Source organism: Amphiura filiformis, chromosome 2 (genome assembly GCF_039555335.1).
Source record: "Amphiura filiformis chromosome 2, Afil_fr2py, whole genome shotgun sequence".
Taxonomy (NCBI): Eukaryota; Metazoa; Echinodermata; class Ophiuroidea; order Amphilepidida; family Amphiuridae; genus Amphiura; species Amphiura filiformis.
Window position 1 is genome coordinate 46745400 of NC_092629.1, and position 22719 is coordinate 46768118.

Genomic DNA, 22719 nt, shown 5'->3' on the forward strand with positions numbered 1-22719 from the left:
GGCCAAAATGGTGAGAATTTAAATTTTCTCATTCTTTTGGATGAGAAACTTCCTGGTGTGTGTGTCAATCATTATTGTCTTATTAAAACTGGTGAGAATTGCTAATCCCCGCTGAGCTCAAAATAAACATTATTATTTTCTCATCCAAAAGAATGAGAAAATTTGAATTCTCACCATTTTGGCCGTTTCTCATCAAAATGTCCGTTTTCTCATCCAAAACTTCCTCTAGTGTAAGTTGTCATACAGACCAAAATCACACATCATCATCATCATCATCATCATCATCATCATCATCATCATCATCATCATCATCATTATTATCATCATCATCATCATCATCATCATCATCATCATCATCATCATCATCATCATACATACATACATAATTATCATACGTAGGTCTGGGCATACGTAATTATTTATTTAATTATTTATTTATCTATCATTCAAACATACAACAAATCCGTATGCGAGTTAACGCATCATAAAGAATTCCTTCATAATCACTATATGTAGCAAGTCCTTCATTCAGTCTCGTTCCAAAACTAAGTCTAATCGTGAAATTTAAATATACTGTATGGACTTTGCATTTTAGGATGCGCACATGACGATAAGCCAACGGTATACCACACGCAAATCAATGCATACCATCGATAATCCACTACTGTTAAAGATTTGATCATAGTGATTTCTAATATTCTATGAATATGGTGGTATATCGTTAATTTATGTGTTTATGGTGTACAAATCGACACAATATTTTCACAACAATATGGATTACCGATATGATCATTTCAGAAATTAATTTTTTTAGCGCAATTTGTCAATTTAAATAACATGATTAATATGACACTTCTCAATGAACAAAACCAAACCAAAACCACTGGCCTTCAATAGCTCAATCGGTTAGAGCGCTCTTGATATGCAGTTAACGGGACGGGTTCGAATCAATCCAAGTATTTTTTTTCCTATTTATTAATTGTTATAAATATTTCAGGAAAATTTTCTTTCAAATAACTTTGCAGAGCAACTGTTGTCAAACTCTTTTTATTTTTCAACTAAAATGCAAAATGTCACTATTATGCGCAGTTTATTGTGTCTTCTTAGTATATCAGGCAGATTCTCCTATACTCCGTTTGTTGTGCTATAAGTTAATATGTTGTTTCATGAAGATGATTCATATTTTCCTGTGATTTATCCCTAAATCGTGGACTATACATTTACCATGTTTACTAGTATTCATCCTTATGATCACCAGGACCTACAAGGATATGAATTTGAAAACATCTCCTTGCGCATTTAAACATAGATTTTCTTAGAATGTGAATTTGCATGGTTTTTATGGTCCGGTATACATTTTCATTGACCGTTCCCTTAATTTATAATATTTAATACTGCCCATTTTATAAAACTGAGAACATATTGTTGTGATAAAACGTGCCAAATTTGGTTGTAATAGCTGCTTCCGTTTTAAAGATATGAGCCAAAACCAATTTTAGATGATTTTTTTTTGACATCGCCAATACAATCCCGGACATAAGTCGTTCGAACACTTGTGTCAAAGTAGGACTGTTTGAGACCGTATTTCTGATATACTTGACATATTAAAATTTCGCTTTCTTTGACGTGAAGTCTGAACCATTTCCTACTACTACAACCCCCCCCCTGCCCCACCAATCAATGTTGGATGTTTCTAGGGGTTCATGACCAAAAAAACAACCAACAACATTGATCAGGGGGAATGGGGGCATATTTGAGGTACCCATGTTAAAGTGTTCGAACAATTATGACCGGGATTGTATTTGCGATGTCAAAAATATAACATCTAAATTTGGTTTTTGGCTCATATCTTTAAAACCAAAGTAGGTATTACAACCAAATTTGGCACACATTATCACAATGATATGTGTCATGTTTTCTGAATTGGACAGCATGATATTGATTAAATTAAGGGAACGGTCAATGAAAATGTGTCGCACACCATGTAAACCTATGTGAAAACTGTCCTATTTTCAAGAGTGTTTTGCCTGCCAATTTAAAATGATTTAGTAGAATTTAATGATTTTTTCAGATATTATTCCTGAAAGTAAGAACTTTATATACACAATAATATTTTCTATGGGGAATCTTTATATTTTAGGGATCGGTCAATATAAATATTGAATATTATAGGTTTTTTGAATGTAAATTAGGTACTTTTTTATGAGAAAAGACCACATTTTGATATTAAGTGTTAAAAAGAAATCATTTTCATTGCAAATATATTTAAATTGTGTACAATTTAATAAATATTCGATATTAAATGCCAAACTTTGTGCTAAATTGATCACTGATTGAGCCACTGGAAGTGAATTACCGCAGAGGCAAGATTTATCTTCAGTAGATAGCAGGGTTTATCTTCAGTAGATAGCAAACCACTGCACAACCTGTACGTTTTGGTTCGTGATCAGTAGAGTACAATCATTTCGACCCATATAAACAGAAAGCCAGAGATTCACAGATGGAGGCGACACCCCGAGCAATGTGTTTTGGGAATTTATCCTCAATTCAAATATTAAAGTGAAAAACAAAACAATCAACGTGCATTTTCAAGAAATTTGATGTAAATTTGATGTAAATGTCAAAATCCAAAATGTTAATACATCTTATTCAGACAAAGTTACTTAATGACTCATCATTAAAAATGAAAAAATTGTAAAAATATATCCATTTACTTTTGATTATTTTATTCAACAGTGTCAAAGCAATTTAATGTGTAAATGAGAGGGGACGATAATGACAATGTTTAACACTAGAGGAAGTTTTGGATGAGAAAACGGACATTTTGATGAGAAACGGCCAAAATGGTGAGAATTTAAATTTTCTCATTCTTTTGGATGAGAAACTTCCTGGTGTGTGTGTCAATCATTATTGTCTTATTAAAACTGGTGAGAATTGCTAATCCCCGCTGAGCTCAAAATAAACATTATTATTTTCTCATCCAAAAGAATGAGAAAATTTGAATTCTCACCATTTTGGCCGTTTCTCATCAAAATGTCCGTTTTCTCATCCAAAACTTCCTCTAGTGTAAGTTGTCATACAGACCAAAAATCACATCATCATCATCATCATCATCATCATCATCATCATCATCATCATCATCATCATCATCATCATCATCATCATCATCATCATCATCATCATCATCATAATTATCATACATACGTAGGTCTGGGCATACGTAATTATTTAATTATTTTTATTTATCTATCATTCAAACATACAACAAATCCGTATGCGAGTTAACGCATCATAAAGAATTCCTTCATAATCACTATATGTAGCAAGTCCTTCATTCAGTCTCGTTCCAAAACTAAGTCTAATCGTGAAATTTAAATATACTGTATGGACTTTGCATTTTAGGATGCGCACATGACGATAAGCCAACGGTATACCACACGCAAATCAATGCATACCATCGATAATCCACTACTGTTAAAGATTTGATCATAGTGATTTCTAATATTCTATGAATATGGTGGTATATCGTTAATTTATGTGTTTATGGTGTACAAATCGACACAATATTTTTCACAACAATATGGATTACCGATATGATCATTTCAGAAATTAATTTTTTTTTTTTTTTTTTGTCAATTTAAATAACATGATTAATATGACACTTCTCAATGAACAAAACCAAACCAAAACCACTGGCCTTCAATAGCTCAATCGGTTAGAGCGCTCTTGATATGCAGTTAACGGGCGGGTTCGAATCAATCCAAGTATTTTTTTTCCTATTTATTAATTGTTATAAATATTTCAGGAAAATTTTCTTTCAAATAACTTTGCAGAGCAACTGTTGTCAAACTCTTTTATTTTTCAACTAAAATGCAAAATGTCACTATTATGCGCAGTTTATTGTGTCTTCTTAGTATATCAGGCAGATTCTCCTATACTCCGTTTGTTGTGCTATAAGTTAATATGTTGTTTCATGAAGATGATTCATATTTTCCTGTGATTTATCCCTAAATCGTGGACTATACATTACCATGTTTACTAGTATTCATCCTTATGATCACCAGGACCTACAAGGATATGAATTTGAAAACATCTCCTTGCGCATTTAAACATAGATTTTCTTAGAATGTGAATTTGCATGGTTTTTATGGTCCGGTATACATTTTCATTGACCGTTCCCTTAATTTATAATATTTAATACTGCCCATTTTATAAAACTGAGAACATATTGTTGTGATAAAACGTGCCAAATTTGGTTGTAATAGCTGCTTCCGTTTTTAAGATATGAGCCAAAAACCAATTTTAGATGATTTTTTTTGACATCGCCAATACAATCCCGGACATAAGTCGTTCGAACACTTGTGTCAAAGTAGGACTGTTTGAGACCGTATTTCTGATATACTTGACATATTAAAATTTCGCTTTCTTTGACGTGAAGTCTGAACCATTTCCTACTATTATAACCTCCCCTGCCCCACCAATCAATGTTGGATGTTTCTAGGGTTCATGACCAAAAAAACAACCAACAACATTGATCAGGGGAATGGGGGCATATTTGAGGTACCCATGTTAAAGTGTTCGAACAATTATGACCGGGATTGTATTTGCGATGTCAAAATATAACATCTAAATTTGGTTTTTGGCTCATATCTTTAAAACCAAGTAGGTATTACAACCAAATTTGGCACACATTATCACAATGATATGTGTCATGTTTTCTGAATTGGACAGCATGATATTGATTAAATTAAGGGAACGGTCAATGAAAATGTGTCGCACACCATGTAAACCTATGTGAAAACTGTCCTATTTTCAAGAGTGTTTTGCCTGCCAATTTAAAATGATTTAGTAGAATTTAATGATTTTTTCAGATATTATTCCTGAAAGTAAGAACTTTATATACACAATAATATTTTCTATGGGGAATCTTTATATTTTAGGGATCGGTCAATATAAATATTGAATATTATAGGTTTTTTGAATGTAAATTAGGTAATTTTTTTATGAGAAAAGACCACATTTTGATATTAAGTGTTAAAAAGAAATCATTTTCATTGCAAATATATTTAAATTGTGTACAATTTAATAAATATTCGATATTAAATGCCAAACTTTGTGCTAAATTGATCACTGATTGAGCCACTGGAAGTGAATTACCGCAGAGGCAAGATTTATCTTCAGTAGATAGCAGGGTTTATCTTCAGTAGATAGCAAACCACTGCACAACCTGTACGTTTTTGGTTCGTGATCAGTAGAGTACAATCATTTCGACCCATATAAACAGAAAGCCAGAGATTCACAGATGGAGGCGACACCCCGAGTAATGTGTTTTGGGAATTTATCCTCAATTCAAATATTAAAGTGAAAACAAAACAATCAACGTGCATTTTCAAGAAATTTGATGTAAATTTGATGTAAATGTCAAAATCCAAAATGTTAATACATCTTATTCAGACAAAGTTACTTAATGACTCATCATTAAAATAAAAAAAAAAATTGTAAAAATATATCCATTTACTTTTGATTATTTTATTCAACAGTGTCAAAGCAATTTAATGTGTAAATGAGAGGGGACGATAATGACAATGTTTAACACTAGAGGAAGTTTTGGATGAGAAAACGGACATTTTGATGAGAAACGGCCAAAATGGTGAGAATTTAAATTTTCTCATTCTTTTGGATGAGAAACTTCCTGGTGTGTGTGTCAATCATTATTGTCTTATTAAAACTGGTGAGAATTGCTAATCCCCGCTGAGCTCAAAATAAACATTATTATTTTCTCATCCAAAAGAATGAGAAAATTTGAATTCTCACCATTTTGGCCGTTTCTCATCAAAATGTCCGTTTTCATCCAAAACTTCTCTCACATCAATATATCATCATTCATCAGTCTTTCATTCATTTCATTCATGATTTCAAAATCATCATCATCATCAATCATTCATTATATTGTCAGATCATTTAGGATCATACATGTTTATCATAAGCATGTATATTCAAATCAATCAAACATACATCATAAACATTGTTAAAATTTTATAGTGATTTCATATTCAAAACGAACTTATGGCTTTCAAATTGCTTTACAACCAAACATTATTACACCAAATTTACACCCACTTTCATAATACAATGTTAATTTTCAATTGATTTTCATCTTTACTATGAAATTCAAAGTGAATGTCAAATCAATACAATATTTTGAACATTTGCTGTCATTATAACATTAATTTGTTTTTATTCAATTAACTATTGGCAAACCAAATTTTGGTTCAAACCACTGCAAATTCAATTTCAATACCATGATGTCAAACAATTCGTAATTTTAAGTTTTGAAACGGATTTTTGCATTTTCTTGATCAAAAATTTCAGACAACAAATTTTCACAAGATTTTACCGATTGCAAAATGTTCTATATATTTTATGATTGTGTGTGAAAAAAGTTAGCACATCTCCTATATTGCATTGTTTCCCAACAATAAGTTAACATTATTTAGAACTTTAAAACTGAATGGTGTCATCCAAAAAGAATGGAAAAAATTTTCATGCTCATTTATCAAAAGATAATATCATTTATGTTGATTTCATGTTAATTATTGCTAAGGGCTGTAACTTTGATAGTGCGATGTATTCATTCTCATGACAATTTGTTTGATATTATGGTCGCAAGATATAAACTGCCCAGTATCGAGTAATGTAAAATTAACATTTGACTTTCAATGCAAATTTGAAAACACAAATGTTTTCATTCACAATCCATGTGACCTTTAATGACAATGTGAACATGAGTATTCGGTGTTTCATGTCATTTAACAATTGTTTAATCAAATGGTTGAAGGTCCCAATTTGCTTTCAAATTCAGACCCTGAGTGACTCTATCAATCCATGTTCTGATATTTTGTGGGGTCCCCGACCAAATGATTTTACAAATCTAATTTGATTTTTGGCATTTAATGAAACAATAAGGATTACAAGAGTTTAATAATCTCGGTTAAATATGGGCAAATGATTTTGGATTTTGGTCAGTTAATCTTCTTAATATAAGTGTCAATTCAACACTTCTAAATAGAATGATAAATTTTGTCATGAGATTGGAAATCACCATAGTGATTAAATTAAAATTTCGTGTGACGAGTCAATGAATTGAAAATATAGATAAATTAAACCAAGCAGATGAAAACTGGACCATGCACTACATTCATTTCAAAAACTTTAGTAGAATGCATAATTTCATGATTTCAGTGCCATCCATGAAATATTTGAAAAAGAACTTCAACAACAAAAATATTGAATTTAAATTGTCATCAAAATTTTGATCATTGTTAAGATCAATGATTTTGAACAAATTTATTAAGTTTTGCCTCATCCAAATCATTGGAATTTTGGAAATTAATTTTACTGATTTGGTGCAATACTTTATGTATAAAGCGAAAAATATAAATGCCCCAAAACTTTCTTTTGTTTATGGATTAAATAATTTGTATAAATCATGTTTTATGTTCTAAATTAACAGAATAATACATTAAAATTTCGAATGTTATTCAATGTAATGCAAAAAAATGTTTCAATGATGCAGTATGAACGATATCATCAGACACAATTCTTTTCAAATGATAAAAAATGTCCATTTAATGAAGATCAACAACTTTATGCCTCGTTAATGATACTTTGAATGTATATTTGGAAAATTTAATGACAATTTAAACTAGAGGAAGTTTTGATGAGAAAACGGACATTTTGATGAGAAACGGCCAAAATGGTGAGAATTCAAATTTTCTCATTCTTTTGGATGAGAAAATAATAATGTTTATTTTGAGCTCAGCGGGGATTAGGCAATTCTCACCAGTTTTAATACGACATATCATAATGATTGACACACACACCAGGAAGTTTCTCATCAAAAGAATGAGAAAATTTAAATTCTCACCATTTTGGCCGTTTCTCATCAAAATGTCCGTTTTCTCATCCAAAACTTCCTCTAGTGTTAACCATTGTCATTATCGTCCCCTCTCATTTACACATTAAATTGCTTTGACACTGTTGAATCAAATAATCAAAAGTAAATGGATATATTTTTACAATTTTTTTCATTTTTAATGATGAGTCATTAAGTAACTTTGTCTGAATAAGATGTATTAACATTTTGGATTTTGACATTTACATCAAATTTACATCAAATTTCTTGAAAATGCACGTTGATTGTTTTGTTTTTCACTTTAATATTTGAATTGAGGATAAATTCCCAAAACACATTGCTCGGGGTGTCGCCTCCATCTGTGAATCTCTGGCTTTCTGTTTATATGGGTCGAAATGATTGTTCTCTATTGATCACGAACCAAAAACGTACAGGTTGTGCAGTGGTTTGCTATCTACTGAAGATAAACCCTGCTATCTACTGAAGATAAATCTTGCCTCTGCGGTAATTCACTCCAGTGGCTCAATCAGTGATCAATTTAGCACAAAGTTTGGCATTTAATATCGAATATTTATTAAATTGTACACAATTTAAATATATTTGCAATGAAAATGATTTCTTTTTAACACTTAATATCAAAATGTGGTCTTTTCTCATAAAAAAGTACCTAATTTACATTCAAAAAAACCTATAATATTCAATATTTATATTGACCGATCCCTAAAATATAAAGATTCCCCATAGAAAATATTATTGTGTATATAAAGTTCTTACTTTCAGGAATAATATCTGAAGAAATCATTAAATTCTACTAAATCATTTTAAATTGGCAGGCAAAACACTCTTGAAAATAGGACAGTTTTCACATAGGTTTACATGGTGTGCGACACATTTTCATTGACCGTTCCCTTAATTTAATCAATATCATGCTGTCCAATTCAGAAAACATGACACATATCATTATGATAATGTGTGCCAAATTTGGTTGTAATACCTACTTTGGTTTTAAAGATATGAGCCAAAAACCAAAGTAGGTGACATCGCAAATACAATCCCGGTCATAATTGTTCGAACACTTTAACATGGGTACCTCAAATATGCCCCCCATTCCCCCTGATCAATGTTGTTGGTTGTTTTTTTGGTCATGAACCCCTAGAAACATCCAACATTGATTGGTGGGGCAGGGGGAGGGTTGTAGTAGTAGGAAATGGTTCAGACTTCACGTCAAAGAAAGCGAAATTTTAATATGTCAAGTATATCAGAAATACGGTCTCAAACAGTCCTACTTTGACACAAGTGTTCGAACGACTTATGTCCGGGATTGTATTGGCGATGTCCAAAAAAAATCATCTAAAATTGGTTTTTGGCTCATATCTTTCAAACGGAAGCAGCTATTACAACCAAATTTGGCACGTTTTATCACAACAATATGTTCTCAGTTTTATAAAATGGGCAGTATTAAATATTGTAAATTAAGGGAACGGTCAATGAAAATGTATACCGGACCATAAAAACCATGCAAATTCACATTCTAAGAAAATCTATGTTTAAATGCGCAAGGAGATGTTTTCAAATTCATATCCTTGTAGGTCCTGGTGATCATAAGGATGAATACTAGTAAACATGGTAAATGTATAGTCCACGATTTAGGGATAAATCACAGGAAAATATGAATCATCTTCATGAAACAACATATTAACTTATAGCACAACAAATAGAGTATAGGAGAATCTGCCTGATATACTAAGAAGACACAATAAACTGCGCATAATAGTGACATTTTGCATTTAGTTGAAAAAATAAAGAAGTTTGACAACAGTTGCTCTGCAAAGTTATTTGAAAGAAAATTTTCCTGAAATATTTATAACAATTAATAAATAGGAAAAAAAATACTTGGATTGATTCGAACCCGCCTCGTTAACTGCATATCAAGAGCGCTCTAACCGATTGAGCTATTGAAGGCCAGTGGTTTTGGTTTGGTTTTGTTCATTGACAAGTGTCATATTAATCATGTTATTTAAATTGACAAATTGCGCTAAAAAAAATTAATTTCTGAAATGATCATATCGGTAATCCATATTGTTGTGAAAATATTGTGTCGATTTGTACATCATAAACACATAAATTAACGATATACCACCATATTCATAGAATATTAGAAATCACTATGATCAAATCTTTAACAGTAGTGGATTATCGATGGTATGCATTGATTTGCGTGTGGTATACCGTTGGCTTATCGTCATGTGCGCATCCTAAAATGCAAAGTCCATACAGTATATTTAAATTTCACGATTAGACTTAGTTTTGGAACGAGACTGAATGAAGGACTTGCTACATATAGTGATTATGAAGGAATTCTTTATGATGCGTTAACTCGCATACGGATTTGTTGTATGTTTGAATGATAGATAAATAATTAAATAAATAAATAAATAATTACGTATGCCCATGATACGTATGATATGATGATGATGATGATGTATTGATGATGATGATGATGATGATGATGATGATGATGATGATGATGATGATGATGATGATGATGATGATGATGATGATGATGATGATGATGTGATTTTTGGTCTGTATGACAACTTACACTAGAGGAAGTTTTGGATGAGAAAACGGACATTTTGATGAGAAACGGCCAAAATGGTGAGAATTCAAATTTTCTCATTCTTTTGGATGAGAAAATAATAATGTTTATTTTGAGCTCAGCGGGAATAGCAATTCTCACCAGTTTTAATAAGACAATAATGATTGACACAAACCCCAGGAAGTTTCTCATCCAAAAGAATGAGAAAATTTAAATTCTCACCATTTTGGCCGTTTCTCATCAAAATGTCCGTTTTCTCATCCAAAACTTCCTCTAGTGTTAAACATTGTCATTATCGTCCCCTCTCATTTACACATTAAATTGCTTTGACACTGTTGAATCAAATAACCAAAAGTAAATGGATATATTTTTACAATTTTTTTCATTTTTAATGATGAGTCATTAAGTAACTTTGTCTGAATAAGATGTATTAACATTTTGGATTTTGACATTTACATCAAATTTACATCAAATTTCTTGAAAATGCACGTTGATTGTTTTGTTTTTCACTTTAATATTTGAATTGAGGATAAATTCCCAAAACACATTGCTCGGGGTGTCGCCTCCATCTGTGAATCTCTGGCTTTCTGTTTATATGGGTCGAAATGATTGTACTCTACAGATCACGAACCAAAACGTACAGGTTGTGCAGTGGTTTGCTATCTACTGAAGATAAACCCTGCTATCTACTGAAGATAAATCTTGCCTCTGCGGTAATTCACTTCCAGTGGCTCAATCAGTGATCAATTTAGCACAAAGTTTGGCATTTAATATCGAAAATTTATTAAATTGTACACAATTTAAATATATTTGCAATGAAAATGATTTCTTTTTAACACTTAATATCAAAATGTGGTCTTTTCTCATAAAAAAAGTACCTAATTTACATTCAAAAAACCTATAATATTCAATATTTATATTGACCGATCCCTAAAATATAAAGATTCCCCATAGAAAATATTATTGTGTATATAAAGTTCTTACTTTCAGGAATAATATCTGAAGAAATCATTAAATTCTACTAAATCATTTTAAATTGGCAGGCAAAACACTCTTGAAAATAGGACAGTTTTCACATAGGTTTACATGGTGTGCGACACATTTTCATTGACCGTTCCCTTAATTTAATCAATATCATGCTGTCCAATTCAGAAAACATGACACATATCATTATGATAATGTGTGCCAAATTTGGTTGTAATACCTACTTTGGTTTTAAAGATATGAGCCAAAAACCAAATTTAGATGTTATATTTTTGACATCGCAAATACAATCCCGGTCATAATTGTTCGAACACTTTAACATGGGTACCTCAAATATGCCCCCATTCCCCTGATCAATGTTGTTGGTTGTTTTTTTGGTCATGAACCCCTAGAAACATCCAACATTGATTGGTGGGGCAGGGGGAGGGTTGTAGTAGTAGGAAAGGTTCAGACTTCACGTGAAAGAAAGCGAAATTTTAATATGTCAAGTATATCAGAAATACGGTCTCAAACAGTCCTACTTTGACACAGGTGTTCGAACGACTTATGTCCGGGATTGTATTGGCGATGTCCAAAAAAATCATCTAAAATTGGTTTTGGCTCATATCTTTCAAACGGAAGCAGCTATTACAACCAAATTTGGCACGTTTTATCACAACAATATGTTCTCAGTTTTATAAAATGGTCAGTATTAAATATTGTAAATTAAGGAACGGTCAATGAAAATGTATACCGGACCATAAAAACCATGCAAATTCACATTCTAAGAAAATCTATGTGTAAATGCGCAAGGAGATGTTTTCAAATGCATATCCTTGTAGGTCCTGGTGATCATAAGGATGAATACTAGTAAACATGGTAAATGTATAGTCCACGATTTAGGGATAAATCACAGGAAAATATGAATCATCTTCATGAAACAAGATATTAACTTATAGCACAACAAATAGAGTATAGGAGAATCTGCCTGATATACTAAGAAGAAACAAAAAAATAGTGACATTTTGCATGTTAGTTGAAAAAATAAAGAATTTGACAACAGTTGCTCTGCACAGTTATTTGAAAGAAAATTTTCCTGAAATATTTATAACAATTAATAAATAGGAAAAAAAATACTTGGATTGATTCGAACCCGCCCGTTAACTGCATATCAAGAGCGCTCTAACCGATTGAGCTATTGAAGGCCAGTGGTTTTGGTTTGGTTTTGTTCATAGACAAGTGTCATATTAATCATGTTATTTAAATTGACAAATTGCGCTAAAAAAAATTAATTTCTGAAATGATCATATCGGTAATCCATATTGTTGTGAAAATATTGTGTCGATTTGTACATCATAAACACATAAATTAACGATATACCACCATATTCATAGAATATTAGAAATCACTATGATCAAATCTTTAACAGTAGTGGATTATCGATGGTATGCATTGATTTCCGTGTGGTATACCGTTGGCTTATCGTCATGTGCGCATCCTAAAATGCAAAGTCCATACAGTATATTTAAATTTCACGATTAGACTTAGTTTTGGAACGAGACTGAATGAAGGACTTGCTACATATAGTGATTATGAAGGAATTCTTTATGATGCGTTAACTCGCATACGGATTTGTTGTATGTTTGAATGATAGATAAATAATTAAATAAATAAATAAATAATTACGTATGCCCAGACCTACGTATGATAATTATGTATGTATGTATTTATGATGATGATGATGATGATGATGATGATGATGATGATGATGATGATGATGATGATGATGATGATGATGATGATGTTGATGATGTGATTTTTGGTCTGTATGACAACTTACACTAGAGGAAGTTTTGGATGAGAAAACGGACATTTTGATGAGAAACGGCCAAAATGGTGAGAATTCAAATTTTCTCATTCTTTTGGATGAGAAAATAATAATGTTTATTTTGAGCTCAGCGGGGATTAGCAATTCTCACCAGTTTTAATACGACAATAATGATTGACACACACACCAGGAAGTTTCTCATCCAAAAGAATGAGAAAATTTAAATTCTCACCATTTTGGCCGTTTCTCATCAAAATGTCCGTTTTCTCATCCAAAACTTCCTCTAGTGTTAAGCATTGTCATTATCGTCCCTCTCATTTACACATTAAATTGCTTTGACACTGTTGAATCAAATAACCAAAAGTAAATGGATATATTTTTACAATTTTTTTCATTTTTAATGATGAGTCATTAAGTAACTTTGTCTGAATAAGATGTATTAACATTTTGGATTTTGACATTTACATCAAATTTACATCAAATTTCTTGAAAATGCACGTTGATTGTTTTGTTTTTCACTTTAATATTTGAATTGAGGATAAATTCCCAAAACACATTGCTCGGGGTGTCGCCTCCATCTGTGAATCTCTGGCTTTCTGTTTATATGGGTCGAAATGATTGTACTCTACAGATCACGAACCAAAAACGTACAGGTTGTGCAGTGGTTTGCTATCTACTGAAGATAAACCCTGCTATCTACTGAAGATAAATCTTGCCTCTGCGGTAATTCACTTCCAGTGGCTCAATCAGTGATCAATTTAGCACAAAGTTTGGCATTTAATAAAAAAAATTTATTAAATTGTACACAATTTAAATATATTTGCAATGAAAATGATTTCTATTTAACACTTAATATCAAAATGTAAAAATTTCAAAAAAAAAAGTACCTAATTTACATTCAAAAACCTATAATATTCAATATTTATATTGACCGATCCCTAAAATATAAAGATTCCCCATAGAAAATATTATTGTGTATATAAAGTTCTTACTTTCAGGAATAATATCTGAAGAAATCATTAAATTCTACTAAATCATTTTAAATTGGCAGGCAAAACACTCTTGAAAATAGGACAGTTTTCACATAGGTTTACATGGTGTGCGACACATTTTCATTGACCGTTCCCTTAATTTAATCAATATCATGCTGTCCAATTCAGAAAACATGACACATATCATTATGATAATGTGTGCCAAATTTGGTTGTAATACCTACTTTGGTTTTAAAGATATGAGCCAAAAACCAAATTTAGATGTTATATTTTTGACATCGCAAATACAATCCCGGTCATAATTGTTCGAACACTTTAACATGGGTACCTCAAATATGCCCCCATTCCCCTGATCAATGTTGTTGGTTGTTTTTTGGTCATGAACCCTAGAAACATCCAACATTGATTGGTGGGGCAGGGGAGGTTGTAGTAGTAGGAAAAGGTTCAGACTTCACGTGAAAGAAAGCGAAATTTTAATATGTCAAGTATATCAGAAATACGGTCTCAAACAGTCCTACTTTGACACAGGTGTTCGAACGACTTATGTCCGGGATTGTATTGGCGATGTCCAAAAAAAATCATCTAAAATTGGTTTTTGGCTCATATCTTTCAAACGGAAGCAGCTATTACAACCAAATTTGGCACGTTTTATCACAACAATATGTTCTCAGTTTTATAAAATGGTCAGTATTAAATATTGTAAATTAAGGAACGGTCAATGAAAATGTATACCGGACCATAAAAACCATGCAAATTCACATTCTAAGAAAATCTATGTGTAAATGCGCAAGGAGATGTTTTCAAATCATATCCTTGTAGGTCCTGGTGATCATAAGGATGAATACTAGTAAACATGGTAAATGTATAGTCCACGATTTAGGGATAAATCACAGGAAAATATGAATCATCTTCATGAAACAAGATATTAACTTATAGCACAACAAATAGAGTATAGGAGAATCTGCCTGATATACTAAGAAGACACAAAAAAATAGTGACATTTTGCATGTTAGTTGAAAAAATAAAGAATTTGACAACAGTTGCTCTGCACAGTTATTTGAAAGAAAATTTTCCTGAAATATTTATAACAATTAATAAATAGGAAAAAAAATACTCGGATTGATTCGAACCCGCCCCGTTAACTGCATATCAAGAGCGCTCTAACCGATTGAGCTATTGAAGGCCAGTGGTTTTGGTTTGGTTTTGTTCATAGACAAGTGTCATATTAATCATGTTATTTAAATTGACAAATTGCGCTAAAAAAAATTAATTTCTGAAATGATCATATCGGTAATCCATATTGTTGTGAAAATATTGTGTCGATTTGTACATCATAAACACATAAATTAACGATATACCACCATATTCATAGAATATTAGAAATCACTATGATCAAATCTTTAACAGTAGTTGATTATCGATGGTATGCATTGATTTCCGTGTGGTATACCGTTGGCTTATCGTCATGTGCGCATCCTAAAATGCAAAGTCCATACAGTATATTTAAATTTCACGATTAGACTTAGTTTTGGAACGAGACTGAATGAAGGACTTGCTACATATAGTGATTATGAAGGAATTCTTTATGATGCGTTAACTCGCATACGGATTTGTTGTATGTTTGAATGATAGATAAATAATTAAATAAATAAATAAATAATTACGTATGCCCAGACCTACGTATGATAATTATGTATGTATTTATGATGATGATGATGATGATGATGATGATGATGAATGATGATGATGATAATGATGATGATGATGATGATGATGATGATGTTGATGATGTGATTTTTGGTCTGTATGACAACTTACACTAGAGGAAGTTTTGGATGAGAAAACGGACATTTTGATGAGAAACGGCCAAAATGGCGAGAATTCAAATTTTCTCATTCTTTTGGATGAGAAAATAATAATGTTTATTTTGAGCTCAGCGGGGATTAGCAATTCTCACCAGTTTTAATACGACAATAATGATTGACACACACACCAGGAAGTTTCTCATCCAAAAGAATGAGAAAATTTAAATTCTCACCATTTTGGCCGTTTCTCATCAAAATGTCCGTTTTCTCATCCAAAACTTCCTCTAGTGTTAAGCATTGTCATTATCGTCCCCTCTCATTTACACATTAAATTGCTTTGACACTGTTGAATCAAATAACCAAAAGTAAATGGATATATTTTTACAATTTTTTTTTTTTTTAATGATGAGTCATTAAGTAACTTTGTCTGAATAAGATGTATTAACATTTTGGATTTTGACATTTACATCAAATTTACATCAAATTTCTTGAAAATGCACGTTGATTGTTTTGTTTTTCACTTTAATATTTGAATTGAGGATAAATTCCCAAAACACATTGCTCGGGGTGTCGCCTCCATCTGTGAATCTCTGGCTTTCTGTTTATATGGGTCGAAATGATTGTACTCTACAGATCACGAACCAAAAACGTACAGGTTGTGCAGTGGTTTGCTATCTACTGAAGATAAACCCTGCTATCTACTGAAGATAAATCTTGCCTCTGCGGTAATTCACTTCCAGTGGCTCAATCAGTGATCAATTTAGCACAAAGTTTGGCATTTAATATCAAAAAATTTATTAAATTGTACACAATTTAAATATATTTGCAATGAAAATGATTTCTTTTTAACACTTAATATCAAAATGTGGTCTTTTCTCAAAAAAGTACCGAATTTACATTCAAAAAACCTATAATATTCAATATTTATATTGACCGATCCCTAAAATATAAAGATTCCCCATAGAAAATATTATTGTGTATATAAAGTTCTTACTTTCAGGAATAATATCTGAAGAAATCATTAAATTCTACTAAATCATTTTAAATTGGCAGGCAAAACACTCTTGAAAATAGGACAGTTTTCACATAGGTTTACATGGTGTGCGACACATTTTCATTGACCGTTCCCTTAATTTAATCAATATCATGCTGTCCAATTCAGAAAACATGACACATATCATTATGATAATGTGTGCCAAATTTGGTTGTAATACCTACTTTGGTTTTAAAGATATGAGCCAAAAACCAAATTTAGATGTTATATTTTTGACATCGCAAATACAATCCCGGTCATAATTGTTCGAACACTTTAACATGGGTACCTCAAATATGCTCCCCATTCCACCTGATCAATGTTGTTGGTTGTTTTTTGGTCATGAACCCTAGAAACATCCAACATTGATTGGTGGGGCAGGGGGAGGGTTGTAGTAGTAGGAAAAGGTTCAGACTTCACGTGAAAGAAAGCGAAATTTTAATATGTCAAGTATATCAGAAATACGGTCTCAAACAGTCCTACTTTGACACAGGTGTTCGAACGACTTATGTCCGGGATTGTATTGGCGATGTCCAAAAAAATCATCTAAAATTGGTTTTTGGCTCATATCTTTCAAACGGAAGCAGCTATTACAACCAAATTTGGCACGTTTTATCACAACAATATGTTCTCAGTTTTATAAAATGGTCAGTATTAAATATTGTAAATTAAGGGAACGGTCAATGAAAATGTATACCGGACCATAAAAACCATGCAAATTCACATTCTAAGAAAATCTATGTGTAAATGCGCAAGGAGATGTTTTCAAGTTCATATCCTTGTAGGTCCTGGTGATCATAAGGATGAATACTGGTAAACATGGTAAATGTATAGTCCACGATTTAGGGATAAATCACAGGAAAATATGAATCATCTTCATGAAACAAGATATTAACTTATAGCACAACAAATAGAGTATAGGAGAATCTGCCTGATATACTAAGAAGACACAAAAAAATAGTGACATTTTGCATGTTAGTTGAAAAAATAAAGAATTTGACAACAGTTGCTCTGCACAGTTATTTGAAAGAAAATTTTCCTGAAATATTTATAACAATTAATAAATAGGAAAAAAAAATACTCGGATTGATTCGAACCCGCCCCGTTAACTGCATATCAAGAGCGCTCTAACCGATTGAGCTATTGAAGGCCAGTGGTTTTGGTTTGGTTTTGTTCATAGACAAGTGTCATATTAATCATGTTATTTAAATTGACAAATTGCGCTAAAAAAATTAATTTCTGAAATGATCATATCGGTAATCCATATTGTTGTGAAAATATTGTGTCGATTTGTACATCATAAACACATAAATTAACGATATACCACCATATTCATAGAATATTAGAAATCACTATGATCAAATCTTTAACAGTAGTGGATTATCGATGGTATGCATTGATTTCCGTGTGGTATACCGTTGGCTTATCGTCATGTGCGCATCCTAAAATGCAAAGTCCATACAGTATATTTAAATTTCACGATTAGACTTAGTTTTGGAACGAGACTGAATGAAGGACTTGCTACATATAGTGATTATGAAGGAATTCTTTATGATGCGTTAACTCGCATACGGATTTGTTGTATGTTTGAATGATAGATAAATAATTAAATAAATAAATAAATAATTACGTATGCCCAGACCTACGTATGATAATTATGTATGTATGTATTTATGATGATGATGATGATGATGATGATGATGATGATGATGATGATGATGATGATGATGATGATGATGATGTTGATGATGTGATTTTTGGTCTGTATGACAACTTACACTAGAGGAAGTTTTGGATGAGAAAACGGACATTTTGATGAGAAACGGCCAAAATGGCGAGAATTCAAATTTTCTCATTCTTTTGGATGAGAAAATAATAATGTTTATTTTGAGCTCAGCGGGGATTAGCAATTCTCACCAGTTTTAATACGACAATAATGATTGACACACACACCAGGAAGTTTCTCATCCAAAAGAATGAGAAAATTTAAATTCTCACCATTTTGGCCGTTTCTCATCAAAATGTCCGTTTTCTCATCCAAAACTTCCTCTAGTGTTAAGCATTGTCATTATCGTCCCCTCTCATTTACACATTAAATTGCTTTGACACTGTTGAATCAAATAACCAAAAGTAAATGGATATATTTTTACAATTTTTTTCATTTTTAATGATGAGTCATTAAGTAACTTTGTCTGAATAAGATGTATTAACATTTTGGATTTTGACATTTACATCAAATTTACATCAAATTTCTTGAAAATGCACGTTGATTGTTTTTGTTTTTCACTTTAATATTTGAATTGAGGATAAATTCCCAAAACACATTGCTCGGGGTGTCGCCTCCATCTGTGAATCTCTGGCTTTCTGTTTATATGGGTCGAAATGATTGTACTCTACAGATCACGAACCAAAAACGTACAGGTTGTGCAGTGGTTTGCTATCTACTGAAGATAAACCCTGCTATCTACTGAAGATAAATCTTGCCTCTGCGGTAATTCACTTCCAGTGGCTCAATCAGTGATCAATTTAGCACAAAGTTTGGCATTTAATATAAAAAAATTTATTAAATTGTACACAATTTAAATATATTTGCAATGAAAATGATTTCTTTTTAACACTTAATATCAAAATGTGGTCTTTTCTCAAAAAAGTACCGAATATACAAACAAAAACCTATAATATTCAATATTTATATTGACCGATCCCTAAAATATAAAGATTCCCCATAGAAAATATTATTGTGTATATAAAGTTCTTACTTTCAGGAATAATATCTGAAGAAATCATTAAATTCTACTAAATCATTTTAAATTGGCAGGCAAAACACTCTTGAAAATAGGACAGTTTTCACATAGGTTTACATGGTGTGCGACACATTTTCATTGACCGTTCCCTTAATTTAATCAATATCATGCTGTCCAATTCAGAAAACATGACACATATCATTATGATAATGTGTGCCAAATTTGGTTGTAATACCTACTTTGGTTTTAAAGATATGAGCCAAAAACCAAATTTAGATGTTATATTTTTGACATCGCAAATACAATCCCGGTCATAATTGTTCGAACACTTTAACATGGGTACCTCAAATATGCCCCCATTCCCCCTGATCAATGTTGTTGGTTGTTTTTTTGGTCATGAACCCCTAGAAACATCCAACATTGATTGGTGGGGCAGGGGGAGGGTTGTAGTAGTAGGAAAAGGTTCAGACTTCACGTGAAAGAAAGCGAAATTTTAATATGTCAAGTATATCAGAAATACGGTCTCAAACAGTCCTACTTTGACACAGGTGTTCGAACGACTTATGTCCGGGATTGTATTGGCGATGTCCACAAAAAATCATCTAAAATTGGTTTTTGGCTCATATCTTTCAAACGGAAGCAGCTATTACAACCAAATTTGGCACGTTTTATCACAACAATATGTTCTCAGTTTTATAAAATGGTCAGTATTAAATATTATAAATTAAGGAACGGTCAATGAAAATGTATACCGGACCATAAAAACCATGCAAATTCACATTCTAAGAAAATCTATGTGTAAATGCGCAAGGAGATGTTTTCAAGTTCATATCCTTGTAGGTCCTGGTGATCATAAGGATGAATACTGGTAAACATGGTAAATGTATAGTCCACGATTTAGGGATAAATCACAGGAAAATATGAATCATCTTCATGAAACAAGATATTAACTTATAGCACAACAAATAGAGTATAGGAGAATCTGCCTGATATACTAAGAAGACACAAAAAAATAGTGACATTTTGCATGTTAGTTGAAAAAATAAAGAATTTGACAACAGTTGCTCTGCACAGTTATTTGAAAGAAAATTTTCCTGAAATATTTATAACAATTAATAAATAGGAAAAAAAATACTCGGATTGATTCGAACCCGCCCCGTTAACTGCATATCAAGAGCGCTCTAACCGATTGAGCTATTGAAGGCCAGTGGTTTTGGTTTGGTTTTGTTCATAGACAAGTGTCATATTAATCATGTTATTTAAATTGACAAATTGCGCTAAAAAAAATTAATTTCTGAAATGATCATATCGGTAATCCATATTGTTGTGAAAATATTGTGTCGATTTGTACATCATAAACACATAAATTAACGATATACCACCATATTCATAGAATATTAGAAATCACTATGATCAAATCTTTAACAGTAGTGGATTATCGATGGTATGCATTGATTTCCGTGTGGTATACCGTTGGCTTATCGTCATGTGCGCATCCTAAAATGCAAAGTCCATACAGTATATTTAAATTTCACGATTAGACTTAGTTTTGGAACGAGACTGAATGAAGGACTTGCTACATATAGTGATTATGAAGGAATTCTTTATGATGCGTTAACTCGCATACGGATTTGTTGTATGTTTGAATGATAGATAAATAATTAAATAAATAAATAAATAATTACGTATGCCCAGACCTACGTATGATAATTATGTATGTATGTATTTATGATGATGATGACGATGATGATGATGATGATGATGATGATGATGATGATGATGATGATGATGATGATGTTGATGATGTGATTTTTGGTCTGTATGACAACTTACACTAGAGGAAGTTTTGGATGAGAAGACGGACATTTTGATGAGAAACGGCCAAAATGGTGAGAATTCAAATTTTCTCATTCTTTTGGATGAGAAAATAATAATGTTTATTTTGAGCTCAGCGGGGATTAGCAATTCTCACCAGTTTTAATACGACAATAATGATTGACACACACCAGGAAGTTTCTCATCCAAAAGAATGAGAAAATTTAAATTCTCACCATTTTGGCCGTTTCTCATCAAAATGTCCGTTTTCTCATCCAAAACTTCCTCTAGTGTTAAGCATTGTCATTATCGTCCCCTCTCATTTACACATTAAATTGCTTTGACACTGTTGAATCAAATAACCAAAAGTAAATGGATATATTTTTACAATTTTTTCATTTTTAATGATGAGTCATTAAGTAACTTTGTCTGAATAAGATGTATTAACATTTTGGATTTTGACATTTACATCAAATTTACATCAAATTTCTTGAAAATGCACGTTGATTGTTTTTGTTTTTCACTTTAATATTTGAATTGAGGATAAATTCCCAAAACACATTGCTCGGGGTGTCGCCTCCATCTGTGAATCTCTGGCTTTCTGTTTATATGGGTCGAAATGATTGTACTCTACAGATCACGAACCAAAAACGTACAGGTTGTGCAGTGGTTTGCTATCTACTGAAGATAAACCCTGCTATCTACTGAAGATAAATCTTGCCTCTGCGGTAATTCACTTCCAGTGGCTCAATCAGTGATCAATTTAGCACAAAGTTTGGCATTTAATATCGAAAAATTTATTAAATTGTACACAATTTAAATATATTTGCAATGAAAATGATTTCTTTTTAACACTTAATATCAAAATGTGGTCTTTTCTCAAAAAAGTACCGAATTTACATTCAAAAAACCTATAATATTCAATATTTATATTGACCGATCCCTAAAATATAAAGATTCCCCATAGAAAATATTATTGTGTATATAAAGTTCTTACTTTCAGGAATAATATCTGAAGAAATCAT